Source organism: Nerophis ophidion, linkage group LG21, assembly GCF_033978795.1.
Source record: "Nerophis ophidion isolate RoL-2023_Sa linkage group LG21, RoL_Noph_v1.0, whole genome shotgun sequence".
Lineage (NCBI taxonomy): Eukaryota > Metazoa > Chordata > Actinopteri > Syngnathiformes > Syngnathidae > Nerophis > Nerophis ophidion.
In genome coordinates, this window is record NC_084631.1 from 15,915,129 (window position 1) to 15,928,841 (window position 13,713).

Here is a 13,713-nt window from a genome sequence, read left to right on the forward strand (position 1 = left end):
CATCCGCCCACTCCGCCTTCGAGGTCTTTTTCGACGAGAGAGACGCGCAGACTTCAACGTCACTTTTTGGCTGTGGGGAGCTTCTTCTTGACATTGTGGTTCACCGGGATGTCAAAAGTGAGCTGCATCTCGTCCATGTTGGTGACGTGGCTCCAATCTGTTCCCACAAGGTTGGGACTCGGGAGCATGGAATTGTCCAAAATATTTTGGTATCCTAGAGTATTCTAAGTTCCTTTCACAAGCCCAACTCCTGAAAAACAACCCCATACCATAATTTCTCCTCCACCAAATTTCACACCGTTCTCCAGGCAACCTCCAAACCCAGACTCGTCCATCAGATTGCCAGATGGAAACGCGTGATTCATAACTCCGGAAAACGCATTTCCACTGCTCTAGAGTCCGGTGGCGACGTGCGTTACACCACTACATCCAACGCTTTGCATTGGACTTGGATGTATGGCTTAGATGCGGCTGCACGGCAAAGGAATACCATTCCATAAAGCTCTCTGCGTACTGTACGTAGGCTAATTGTTATGTTTTGACTAGGGAAGATGACGGCAGACTGACACCAGAGGACAGTAAAGTACAATTTATTATATATAAAGTCAATGTATATATATAACAATACCAAAAAACACCACTAAATAAACTAAGGAAATCGAGTCTGTTAAACGTAAGTGCGAATGTGTGTTATTATGTGTGTAGATTAACTGAAGTGTTGACGAGAGCGAAGGAACGAGGCAGTCCATGGCAGATGATCAGGGGCGAGAGAGAGGCGTTGGAGTCCAGGGGCGAGCGAGGAGTCGAGGAACGAGGGAGGCAGTCAGAGGACAGAAGGAGATCCGGGGAAAAGTGAGACGGGAGGGTAAGTACACCATGAAAACTATTAAGATACCGCGCCGATCCTTGGGTCCACTGGTCTTTTATCCAGCTCGCCCTCATCAATACCAGGTGTGCAGATTAGCAATTGAGTGCAGGCTTGTCGCTGCGTGGGCATGCTGAGCTCAGCGTGAGCGTGTCCGGGCGAGCAGTCAGATGACGAATTGTGACACTCAAATGCAGGAGGGATAAGCAGACTGCGCATGCGCCGTAACACTAATTAGAAGGTCACATGAAGTTTGGTGCTTTGTAGCAACTGACTGTGCAGAAAGTTGGCGACCTCTTTGCACTATGTGCTTCAGCATCCGCTGTCGGATTACGTAGTCTACCATTTTGTGGCTGAGTTGCTGTTGTTTCCGAACTCTGTAATTTTCTTATAAAAAAGCCGATAGTTGTCTTTGGAATATTTAGGAGCAAGGAAATTTCACGACTGGATTTGTAGCTTAGGTGGCATCCTGTGACAGTTCCACGCTGGAAATCACTGGAAATCATTTCTTTCAAAAATGTATGTAGAAACTGTCTCCATGCCTAAGTGCTTCATTTTATACACCTGTAGTCGGTCCAAGTGATTAGGACACCTGATTCTGATCATTTGGATGGGTGGCCAAATGCTTTTGGCAATATAGTGTATTAAACAGTGGGTTTTCTAACAAATGGAAAGGTTTGTGTCATGTTTGTCCTCAAACAAAAAACATACTAAAACAAAATAGTGATTTCCCCCTCCCATCCTATTCCCTTTTCAGTCCTTTTTTAAAAAATGCTCCAGGGAGTAAAGAGCACTAAAGAGCAGCATGCGGTTCGAGAGCCGCGGTTTGCTGACCCCCGTTCTAGTCGTATGATTTTTGTCTCGGGTCTGGGGTTCAAATCCTGAAAAAGTGAATCAAAATGTGAGCTAATGAAAGTGGAGTTACAGTGTCTCCGCAAATAAAATATAAACTTTTTGGAAAGTTGGTAAGTCATGTTGTATTGGGCTTGTTGGTCTAGTGGTATGATTCCTGCTTTGGGTGCGGGAGGTCCTGGGTTCAATTCCCAGACAAGCCCCTAACAGTGATTTTAAGCCGCCTAGATCAAACTGCGCACACTCAAGGGATTATCAAACATTTATAAAATAAAATACAGTGTTACCTCAGTTTACGAGCTCTAAATGTTTTAGGACAGAGCTTGTAACCTTTAGTTCTTTTTTGCATGAAAATAGCCATACCTTTAAACTAGTGGTAAAAGTGCAATATACTAACCTAGATTATGTTCCCTTTTAACATCTCACAATTCATGAGATTTTTTTTTGGAATGTGATTTTTCGGGGCTTGTTGGTCTATCCAGACTTCCCTCTCCAGAGCAACATTAGCAACTTCCTCCTGGGGGAACCCGAAGAGTTCCCACGCCAAAGATGAGATGTAATCCCCCCGTTTGGTCCTTGGCAACGAGTACCTCCCTAGGAGACCCTCGTGAGGCATCCGCACAAGATGGCCGAACCACCTAAACCGGCTCCTTTCCAGGCGAAGGAGCAGCGACTCGACTCCGAGTCTCTCTCGGGTGACTGAACTTCTCACCCTATCTCTAAGGGAGATGCCAGCCACCCTTCTGAGGAACGTCATTTCAGCCACTTGTATCCGCGATCTTATTCTTTCGGTCATGACCCACACTTCATGACCATAGGTGTGTAGATACTGTAGCTCGGTAGACCAAGAGCTTTGCCTTCTGGCTCAGCGTTCGTTTCATCAGCTGTTCCGATTGTCCGGTGGATTTCCAACTCCATCCTTCCCTCGCCTCGTGAACAAGACCCTAAGATACGTTCTCTACCTCGACTGCAGAAACAATCAGTTTCCTTCTGAGAACCATGGCCTCAGATTTGAAGATGCTGATCCTCTTTCCAGCCGCTGAACCAATCCAGTGACAGCTGAAGGTCACGAACCGATGGTGCCATCAGGACCACATCATCTGCAAACAGCAGTGACGCAACATTTACCCCCCGAGACGAGTACCCTCTCCGCCATGGTCACAACTCTGCTTAGAAATCTTGTCCATAAAAATAACTAACAGGATAGGTGACAGAGCGCAGCCCTCCAAATCCACAAAGCACACGTAGACTGGATAGACATACTCCCAGGCCTTCTCCAGGATTTTTGAAAGAATAAAGAGCTGGTCAGTTGTTCCACGACCAGGACGGAATCCACATTGCTCCTCTTAAATCCGAGGTTCGACTTTCGGACGGACCATCCTTTCCAGTAGCTTGGCGTAAACTTTCCTATAGAGGCTGAGTCGTGTGATACTACTGTAAATCAAATCAAATCAAATCAACTTTATTTATAAAGCACATTTAAAATTTATCACAGGGGGAGCCGAAGTGCTGTACAAGGGGCAGGTTAAAAGATAATACGAGGACCGAGCAAACAACACAACACAAACATAAAACATAAATAAAACATAAAAACCGGTTCACAGCAGGTGTATAATGGGGTGCCATTGCAGGATGGATATCACTTAGTGTTAAAAGCCAAGGAATAAAAGTATGTTTTTAAGAGAGATTTAAAAACAGGAAGAGAGGAGGCTTGTCTAACACTCAGAGGTAGGTCGTTCCAGAGCTTGGGATCAGCAACAGCAAAAGCTCTGTCACCTCTAAGCTTCAGCCTTGTGTCAGGGACTGTCAGTAGCAGCTGATCGGCTGATCTTAGCACACACCCCTCTGGTCCCCATTTTTGAATAGGGGACCCACCTTCCGAGTCTGCCACTCCCTCCGTGCTGTCCCAGACATCCAGGCAATGTTGAAAAGGTGTGTCAACCAAGAAAGCCCCTCAACACCCAGAGCCTTCAGCATTTCTGGACAAATTTTGTCAACCTCCAGAGCTTTGCCACCGTGGAGTTATCTAACTACTCAGTGACTTCACTCCGAGAGATCGACGTCAATCCCCCATCTTTAAAGCCCAGTTTCAGATTGTGTCCCCTATCAAAATATCACATTTGTTGAGATTCTTGCAAAATCACAGCTCAGAGCTTGTTAATCTAGTTGTACGATTTTGGCTATAATTGTTTTAGGACAGAGCTTGTAACCCTTAGTTTATTTTTGCATGAAAATAGCCATAACTTTAAATTAGTGGCAACATTGTAATTTACTAACCCAGTTTCAGAATGATTTTCCTGTTAAAATCTCACAATTCGTAAGATTTTTAGTTGAATAATGTCTTTACGTGGCTTGTTGGTCTAGTCGTATGATTCTCGCTTCGGGTGCGAGAGGTCCTGGGTTCAATTCCCGGACAAGCCCTTGTATTTGTCTGGCATCAGTTTTTCAATTGTCCACAGTCGAAATTATTTCCATGTATGATTTTTGACTTAATTTTAAACTAAAACCTCTATTTTTCTCAGGACACACATTCAATGGATCAATAAAAATCTATTATATCAAATTAAACCCTGTGTTTTGTTGGAACTCTTCGTTTTGCAATAACATTTGCAGGTTCAATGGTGAAATGGTTCACATGCTGGACTCTAACCGCAGTGATCCATTCTCTAATCTTGGTGGGTCCTCCTTGTGAAAGCTAGGTCCTCCATTTCATTCACATTTTGCAAGCTCTGGGGTTTGTAATCACAACCTACTTTTAATATTGGACTGTTCAGTCCAGCCTCCCCCTTAGTTACTGGGGTAACTCAGGGGTTCAATTCCCAGACAAGCCCTTAACAGTGATTTTAAACATGCCCTGGATCTTCCTACCAGTGGAACGTGCCCTTAACACCTTCTGAGGGAAGCGTTCGGGTGGCATCCTGACCAGATGCCCGAACCACCTTATCTGGCTCCTCTCAATGTGGAGGAGCAGCAGCTTTGCTTGGAGCTCTTCCCGGATGACAGAGCTTCTCATCTTATCTCTAAGTTAGAGCCCCGTCACCCGGCGGTGGAAACTCATTTCGACCACTTGTACCCGTGATCTTGTGCTTTTGGTCATAATTATTTCAGGGCTTGTTGGTCGAGTTGTATGATTCTCGTTTAGGTTGTGAGACGTCCAGCGTTCAATTCCTGGACAAGCCATTGTGTTTATCAGGCAGGGTGTTTTCCATTTGACCAAAGATTTCTTTTTATCTATGACTTTCAACTTAATTTTAAACTTTAAACTTTATTTTTTACACATGCTCATGCAGGTTCCATGGTGTAATGGTTAGCACACTGGACTCTGAATCCAATGATCCAAATTAAAATCTTAGTGGAACCTCCTTGTGAGACTTTTGACGTATTTGACTTCCTTTTTGCAAGCCCAGGTGTTAGTAATTCCTTTATTCAATGATGACCTCTTACCTCACACAGACAGTTGTAAAGTCGTTTCATTTGTGACGTGAGACTTCATCTTAACGTTTACCTCAATCTTCTAAACAGCAGACTCTCAAGGGATCAATGAAGATCTATCATCCATCCATCCATTTTCTACCGCTTATTCCCTTTCGGGGTCGCGGGGGGCGCTGGGGCCTATCTCAGCTACAATCGGGCGGAAGGCGGGGTACACCCTGGACAAGTCGCCACCTCATCGCAGGGCCAACACAGATAGACAGACAACATTCACACTCACATTCACACACTAGGGGCGAGCCTGGATTTGAACCCAGGACTGCAGGACCTCCGTATTGTGAGGCAGACGCACTAACCCCTCTGCCACAAAAAATCAAATACACCGGTCAATAAATTTACCAAGTTGTTTTGGCCTGAGCTCATAAATGAACCAGGTTTCATTTATGCATGTTTAGGTTAAAAGTAAAATTAAATTTTCGATTGTGTACCCTATTTACATCTCACCTTTCATGAGATTTGTGGAACAATACTGTTTCAGGGTGTGTGTCATGGACATAACTTGTGTTTATAATTTCTGTTTTAAGTCATTAATTTCCCCCGTACACACAGTCGTAAGTCTTGTCATTTTTTTAAACTTTTGACCTGATTTTAAACTCTTAGGTCAATTTTCCAAACTGCACTTACTCATAGGAAAAAATGAAAAATGATTGCATTAGACTATAATAAGCTTTATTGACATCAGGATTTATAGTTGCCACTCCTAGTCTGTGCTTTTAGGAAAAGTAAATAGTATGAACTAGTCAGTAAGTACAAAAAAACTATGGATAAATGTACACAGATAAGCCAAATAGCAGTAAAACACACATTTGTTAAAGACAAAACACAAATTGTTGGAATTTGTTAGAAAATTCAGTCATTTTGACTCCGCTAATATTTGGCATCAAGCCAAGCAGCTGTGTGCGTGTCTGCAAATCTACATGTTATGTATGAACATGTTATATATCTACATATTACGTATGTACATGTTATGTACATGCATGTTATGTATCTACATGTTATGTATGTACATGTTATACATCTACATGTTACGTACGTACATGTTACATGTCTACATGTTATGTACATACATGTTATGTATCTACATGTGCACAAGAAGGAGCTAGTTTACTTATGAGAGTAGCGTACAGTTTGCGAGAATGTCATCGTGATGGCTGAGTGGCGTCAGTGAGTGAGTGGGCGAGTAAAAAGAGAGAGAGCTAGCGTGTGCACTGTGCAGGACAGTGATGAACAGGTCCAGTTGTGTCCTGCAAAACTATTAATCAAGCAACCAGATTGTCACAAATCGGCGGCCTTGTCATTCTGACCCGAAAGTGGAGCTTAGCAGACCAATTGCCGGGTGAAGTGAAGGGTAAAAACATCAACCCGATAAGGAACGTCTGCTCTGTGCTCCTCGACTACGGTCTGCACCGGAGCTGAACAGTAGGACAGGTGTAACAACATTATTACCTGTCACTCTTTATAACTCCTTGTGGAGATCACAATGCTTATTATGTAAATGTTTACCTAAGTGGTATGCAACGGTGGTAATACTAATCGCCACATTTGGCGAGGTGTGTTTTGAAGTGGAATTTGCAGCCTCCTTGTTTAAAGTGTCACCTTTATTGTTAGTTTTGAACCCAAATACCTCCATATTGTACTTCACCACATTGTCATTTTTAGCCATGCCTCCTCTCTAAGATGTTATTGCTTGTATGCACTTTGTGTGTGCGTTCTGACACACTGAACATCATGCGCCTCGGCTCTGTAGTCACCGCCGTACGGTGGCATTCAGATGAAAGAACGGTACCAATAGATATTTTTATATATACAAACCCCGTTTCCATATGAGTTGGGAAATTGTGTTGGATGTGAATATAAACGGAATACAATGATTTACAAATCCCTTTCAACCCATATTCAATTGAATGCACTACAAAGACAAGACATTTGATGTTCAAACTCAATAAACTTTTATTTTTTTTTGCAAATAATAATTAACTTAGAATTTCATGGCTGCAACACGTGCCAAAGTAGTTGGGAAAGGGCGTGTTCACCACTTTGTTACATCACCTTTTCTTTTAACAACACTCAATAAACATTTGGGAACTGAGGAAACTAATTGTTGAAGCTTTGAAAGTGGAATTCTTTATTGTGCTTGCTTGATATACAGCTTAAGTTGTTCAACAGTCTGCGGTCTTGTCGTATTTTACGCTTCATAATGCGCCACTCATTTTCCATGGGAGACAGGTCTGGACTGGAGGCTGGCCAGGAAAGTACCCGGACTCTTTTACTACCAAGCCACGCTGTTGTAACATGTGGCTTGGCATTGTTTTGCTGAAATAAGCAGGGGCGTTCATGATAACGTTGTTTGGATGACAACATATGTTGCTCCAAAACCTGTATGGACCATTCAGCACTAATGGTGCCGTCACATATGTGTAAATTATCCATGCCTTGGGCACTAATACACCCCCATACCATCACAAATGCTGGCTTTTGAACTTTGCGCCTATAACAATCGGGATTGTTATTTTCCTCTTTGTTCCGGAGGACACAATATCCACAGTTTCCAAATATAATTTGAAATGTGGACTCGTCAGACCACAGAATAATTTTGCACTTTGCATCAGTCCATCTTAGATGATTTCGGGCCCAGCGAAGCCGGCGGCGTTCCTGTGTGTTGTTGATAAATGGGTTTTGCTTTGCATAGCAGAGTTTTAACTTGCACTTACAGATGTAGCGACCAACTGTAGTTACTGACAGTGGTTTATAAAGTGTTCCTGAGCCCATGTGGTGATATCCTTTACACATGTAAATGTCAGTGTTTGATGCAGTACCGCCTCAGGGTCACAAGTCCGTAATATCATTCCTTACGTGCAGTGATTTCTCCAGATTCTCTGAACCGTTTGATGATTTTACGGACCGTAGATGGTAAAATCCCTAAATTCCTTACAATAGCTCGTTGAGAAATGTTGTTCTGAAACTGTTAGACAATTTGCTACAAATTGGTGACCCTCGCCCCATCCTTGTTTGTGAATTACTTAGCATTTCATGGAAGCCGCTTTTATACCCAATTATGGCACCCGCCTGTTCCCAATTAGCCTGCACACCTTTGGGATTTTCCAAATGAGTGTTTGATGAGCATTCCTCAACTTTATCATTATTTATTGCCACCTTTCCCAAGTTCTTTTTCACGTGTTGCTGGCATCAAATACTAAAGTAAATGATTATTTGCAAAAAAAAAATGTTTATCAGTTTAAACATCACATATGTTGTCTTTGTAGCATATTCAACTGAAAATGGATTGAAAATGATATTGAAATCATTGTATTCCGTTTATATTTACATCTAACACAATTTCCCAACTCATATGGAAATGGGTTTGTATACATATATATATATATATATATATATATATATATATATATATATATATATATATATATATATATATATATGTATATATATATATATATGTATATATATATATATATATGTATGTATATATATATTTATATATATATATATATATATATATTTATATATATATATATATATATATATATATATATATATATATATGTATATATATATATATATATATATATATATACAGTGGGGCAAAAACGTATTTAGTCAGCCACCGATTGTGCAAATTCTCCCTCTTAAAATGATGGCAGACGTCTGTCATTTTCATCATAGGTACACTTCAACTGTGTGAGAGAGAATGCGAAAAACAAATCCAAGCATTCACATTGTATAAATTTTAAACAATTTATTTGTAAATTATGGTGTAAAATAAGTATTTGGTCAACCATTCAAAGCTCTCACTGATGGAAGGAGGTTTTGGCTCAAAATCTCAAGATACATGGCCCCATTAATTCTTTCCTTAACACGGATCAATCGTCCTGTCCCCTTAGCAGAAAAACAGCCCCAAAGCATGATGTTTCCACCCCCATACTTCACAGTAGGTATGGTGTTCTTGGGATGCAACTCAGTATTCTTCTTACTCCAAACACGACTAGTTGAGTTTATATCAAAATGGACACATTGATGATACAGCAGAGGATTGGGAGAATGTCATGTGGTCAGATGAAACAAAAATGGAATTTTTTGGTACAAACTCAACTTGTCGTGTTTGAAGGAAGAAGAATACTGAGTTGCATCCCAAGAGCACCATACCTACTGTAGTCATCATGCTTTAGGGCTGTTTTTCTGCTAAGGGGACCGGACAACTGATCCGTGTTAAGGAAAGAATGAATGGGGCCATGTATCGTGAGATTTTGAGCCAAAACCTCCTTCCATCAGTGAGAGCTTTGAATGGTTGACCAAATACTTATTTTCCACCATCATTTACAAATAAATTATTTAAAATTCCTACAATGTGAATTTTTGTGTACGGTCAATGCATATGTCAGAGCAAAGATGAGTGAGGGACTCTAACTCATGTCCTCACTGGTTAAAAATGTTTTCAAAATAAACTCAGATCGTCGTTTGGATAAAAGCCTAAAACAAATAAATGAAGTGCAATTCAAACATTTTCCTGTATGATTTTCTGACTATAGAATGGCATTTGTGCTCATAAATTGGGATATTTTTTTAGGTTAATATATACAATAGAAGTGAGTATTATGTGCTTGATTATAATAAATACACATTGTAAAATGTGATTATTCTGATTTTAAAAAAATATAATAATTAGACAGCACTATACACTATATATATATATATATATATATATATATATATATATATATATATATATATATATATATATATATGTATGTATATATATAGTGTATATAAGCATACATATTCATTGATTTTATTTACAAATAATGTGTATCGCTGACATCAATCACAGGTTATTACTCGCGTGCACAATATAAATAAACTTAAAAAAATAAAACAATATTTGAGCACAAATGCAATGTTACAGTCGGAATATCATACACAATAAAAAGGTTACAGAAATAATTTAATTTCGGTGAAGTGGGAAATAGGAGTCATTCATTATAGATCAAATATGTTCATAGCTCAAGCATAAAAAGCTGTTCTATGATCTTCTAAATACATTTTTGAACATTTGAGACCCTTCAAGACATAAATGAACACGCTTTAGTCACATTTACACTGTAAGGCTGAGCCTTACAGTGCGTTCTGACTAGTTTGGTTTCCTTTTAGTGGCCAATCCTACTGCAGTGTTGATATATGTAGTTGTCGTTTAGCCATTTTTATGCTTAAAAATATTTAATTTAGGCCAAAGTAAAACACATGACCAACTTCAGACACAGTAACCCGTCGGCTGACAGCGATGCCTCTCGAGCGGGGGAGTTAAACAGCTTCTTCGCCCGATTCGAGAGAAAAACACCTGCAGCCGTCACAACACCCCCACCTAAAACCCATAGCAGCTGCACCCTTATACTGGAAGAGCATGAGGTGAGACGCACGCTGAGGGCAGTGAACCCAAAGAAGGCTACAGCCCCAGATGGGGTCCCGGGACAGGTACTGAGGGACTGTGTAGACCAGCTGGCTGGAGTATTTACTAAGATCTTCACCCAGTCCCTTTCTCAGGCCGTCATCACATCATGCCTGAAGACCTCCACAATAATCCCAGTGCCAAAGAAGAACTGTGTCAGCTGCCTGAATGACTACCGTCCAGTTGCACTGACACCTATAGCTATGAAGTGCTTCGAGAAGCTGGTACGGACCCATATTACCTCAGTCCTCCCTCCTGAGCTTGACCCACACCAGTTTGCCTACAGAGCCAACAGGTCCACAGAGGACGCCATCGCCACAGCCCTACACTCCTCCCTGGGTCACCTGGAAACGGGGGTGAGCTACGTGCGGCTGCTTTTTGTGAATTATAGTTCGGCCTTTAACACCATTGTACCTGAGAGAATGGTGTCCAAACTGTCAGACCTGGGTCTATCGAACTCCATCTGCATGTGGATTAAGGACTTCTTATTCAACTGCCCCAAGAGGGTGCAGTTGGGTCGCCACATGTCATTGAGCCTGTACCTCAGCACCGGCTCTCCACAAGGCTGCGTGCTGAGCCCCCTTCTCTACTCCATCTACACAAATGACTGCACACCTTCCCACTCCAGCAACTCCACCATCAAATTTGCGGATGACACCACCGTAGTGGGGCTCATCTCGGAGGGAGATGAGGCTGCATATCGGGACGAGGTGGAGAAGCTGTCGGATTGGTGCAGTCAACAACCTGGCCCTGAACACCTCCAAGACCAATGAGCTGGTCATAGACTTCAGGAGGAATAAAACGGACATCCTGCCCCTGATCATCAGCGGTGACTGCGTGGAGAGGGTCTCCAACTTCCGCTTCCCGGGAGTCCATCTGGCCGACGACCTATCCTGGAGCACCAACACCATGGATACCATCAAGAAGGCACACCAGAGACTGCACTTCCTGAGAATACTCAGGAACAACCACCTCTCTCAGGAACTGCTGGTGTCCTTCTACCGGTGCTCCATTAAGACCATCCTGACCTACTGCATCTGCGTGTGGTTCGGCAGCTGCACGGCCGCAGAGAGAACGGCGCTCCAAAGGGTCATAAAGACCGCCATGAAGACCATCGGATGCCCCCTCCCCTCTCTGGCTGACCTGTACAGCTCCCGCTGTCTCAGGAAAGCACAGAGCATCCTGAAAGACCCATTCCACCCCGGGCACTGCCACCTAGAACTGCTACCCTCGGGCAGATGCTATAGGGTGCTAAAAGCTGGCACAAATAGACTAAAGAACAGCTTTTACCCAAAAGCCATAGTGCATTAAACAGGCACTGAGTGAGCACAATATGTCCATCATGTCCTCATGTGTCATGTCTTTTCATTTATTTTTTTTTTCGGACTATAATGTGCAATAATATTACATGTATGTGTGTGTATATATATTCATATTTATGTATATATGTATCTGTGTGGATATATATATATATATATATATATATATATATATATATATATATATATATATATATATATATATATATATATATATATATATATATATACATACATATATATATATATACATCTCTTATTTCTATCTTTTTTTACTATTTATATTACCATATTGTATATGCACCTTAGGGGATCTGCTCCAATTTTGTTGTTCTTTGAACCTGTTCACTGCAATAATGACAATAAAACTCTATTCTATTCTATTCTATTCTATTCTATTCTATTCTATTCTATGTGTGTAACACCAAGGTACATGCCTATATCAAAGTACATGGGAGGCGGCCAGAGCTTCATGCCATCATTTTCTTATACCCAACCGTCAGAAATAAAGAGAGGGTCAGGCAAAAAGTTACCAGTATCTTTTACTTTTTGGTAGTCCTCAGCTTTTCTTCCTTCACCTCTTGGACTCTTATTTCCCACGCAGCAAGATCTTTTTTATTTCGGGATGCATTGAATCCACAACGATGCAAATGGGCTTTCAAGGAGTCAACACTCCATCGCAAAAAACATTAAAAGTAGACATTAGCTTCCAAATCAACACCACTCGATAATAAGGAAACCATTTTCTCAGTGTGTTTATACCTGACGACCTTTGACCCGTCCAATGAGAGTCTGGCGAGAACAAGACCACTGACTCCTCGAACAGGTCCATTGTGAGATTTCAACAGGGAACACTTTCTTAAACTGGGTTAGTATATTTTACTTTTACCAGTAATTTAAAGGTACGGCTATTTTGATGCAAAAAAAAGAACTAGGAGTTATAAGCTCTGTCCTAAAACAATTAGAGTATAGGGACCACTGTACTTGATTTTATACATTTTCATTAATCCCTTGAGTGTGTGTAGTTTGGAAAATTGAGCTAAGAGTTAAAGTCACTGTTCAGAGCTTGTCTTGCAACCTAGGCGAGAATCATACGACCAGACCAGCAAGCCCCAAATAATTATGTTTCAACAAACAATCTCATGAATTGTGAGGTTTCAACGGGGAACACAATGTCAAACTGGGTTAGTAAATAGCACTTTTACCACTAATTTAAAGGTATCGCTATTTTCATGCAAATCGGAACTAAGGGTTACAAGCTCTGTCCTAAAAAAAATAGAGCTCGTAAATTGAGGTACCACTCTACTTGACTTTATGGATTTTCATTGATCCCTTGAGTGTGTGCATTTTGGAACATTTAAGTAAACTTTAAGATCAAGTCTCACGTCACAAATGAAACAACTTTACAACTGTCTGTGTGAGGTAAAAAGTCATGATTGAATAAACGAATTACAAACACCAAAGCTTGCAAAAAGTAAGTCAAACAGGTCTCATAAGGAGGTTCCACCAAGATTTGATCTTGGATCACTGGATTCAGAGTCCAGTGTGCTAACCATTACACCATGGAACCTTCATATTTATGTGAAAAACAACTGATTTTTTATTTGATTCATTAAGTGTGTGTCGTAAGCAAAATAGAGGTTAAAGTTTAAAATTAAATCAAAAGTCATTAATGAAATTTTTTTTTACTGTTGACAAATGGAAAAATTAATGCATGATAAACAAAA

At 40.9% G+C, this 13,713-nt stretch overlaps 3 non-coding genes across 3 annotated transcripts; 2 read left to right on the plus strand and 1 right to left on the minus strand.

The window, feature by feature from the left end:
* Positions 1-1,848: 1,848 nt before the first annotated feature.
* On the plus strand, positions 1,849-1,920 carry trnap-ugg (transfer RNA proline (anticodon UGG)). Its single transcript has one exon. It is a non-coding gene; the product is annotated as a tRNA-Pro (tRNA).
* A 2,146-nt stretch (positions 1,921-4,066) lies between these two features.
* On the plus strand, positions 4,067-4,138 carry trnap-cgg (transfer RNA proline (anticodon CGG)). The gene has a single exon. It is a non-coding gene; the product is annotated as a tRNA-Pro (tRNA).
* A 9,346-nt stretch (positions 4,139-13,484) lies between these two features.
* trnaq-cug (transfer RNA glutamine (anticodon CUG)) lies at positions 13,485-13,556 on the minus strand. Its single transcript has one exon. It is a non-coding gene; the product is annotated as a tRNA-Gln (tRNA).
* Positions 13,557-13,713: the final 157 nt, after the last annotated feature.